This window comes from Sinocyclocheilus grahami, unplaced genomic scaffold (assembly GCF_001515645.1).
Source record: "Sinocyclocheilus grahami isolate Dianchi unplaced genomic scaffold, SAMN03320097.WGS_v1.1 scaffold62.1, whole genome shotgun sequence".
NCBI lineage: Eukaryota > Metazoa > Chordata > Actinopteri > Cypriniformes > Cyprinidae > Sinocyclocheilus > Sinocyclocheilus grahami.
The window spans coordinates 2,261,072-2,261,907 of NW_015505241.1; the positions used below are offsets into that span (position 1 = coordinate 2,261,072).

At 38.2% G+C, this 836-nt stretch overlaps 1 protein-coding gene across 1 annotated transcript in view; it reads right to left on the reverse strand.

The window, feature by feature from the left end:
- LOC107584743 (IQ motif and SEC7 domain-containing protein 3-like) overlaps positions 1-836 on the reverse strand; it is a 176,959-nt gene that overhangs the window by 47,164 nt on the left and 128,959 nt on the right. The window lies entirely within an intron of this gene.

The following is an 836-nucleotide window of genomic DNA, read 5'->3' on the forward strand; positions in this document are numbered from 1 at the left end:
AACATTTCAAAATCGCAGATGCTATTCATAATAAATGCAAAACAAGGCAGATGCTATTTTGCAATAGAAGATCGCTGCTGAAGTGATTGAAAGAATACATGTAAATGAAACAAATTTCATCTTGTTCACATTAAGTGCAAATTGTCATAAATGCAGTTCACACAAACTGTATGTAGAAGTAATTTGCAATTTAATCTAAGGGTAAACTGTCTAAGCAAAGATGGCTTGGAGCAAAAATAGCCTTTGGCAACAAGTTTGGCTGTTTGCACTTAGTGTGAAAACAAGACACGGCCTTTAAATAGACTAGCGGGGGTGTGAAAAGTATGTTTTCAGGGATTGTATTTTCTAAAAGTGCACAGGGCCAAAAGTGCTTCCAGTTAAAGAAATACCTACATTCAGAGAGATAAAAAGAGCTTTTGCTACATGTTGCTACATAAAGTTCACCTGACACTCAACTAACATCTGTGCTCTGATTCTATTCTGGCATTGTAAGAAAAAAAGGGGGCAGGTGAACTGCAGGCACAAGCCCTGCATAAAACAAGACAAGAAGAGTACACCTTTTTGGAGGCACCTTACGATCATGGCCAGTCTCCTTTCCTTATACATAAACACAATCAAACATCTATGATGGAACCCACACACAATCTCCTCACTTTCTTTACTACTCTCTCCTGCTGTTTTCCTCTCTTTTAGGGAAAATAAACATTCCCATTATGTTCATGAGGCAGGTGAAAACACAATTTAGCGTGTTATACTCACTCCGCTTACCAACCATCCTTCATTCGACACATCAGTGTCCTCTAAATGTCCTTTACATGCTCTTTCCAACATATGTA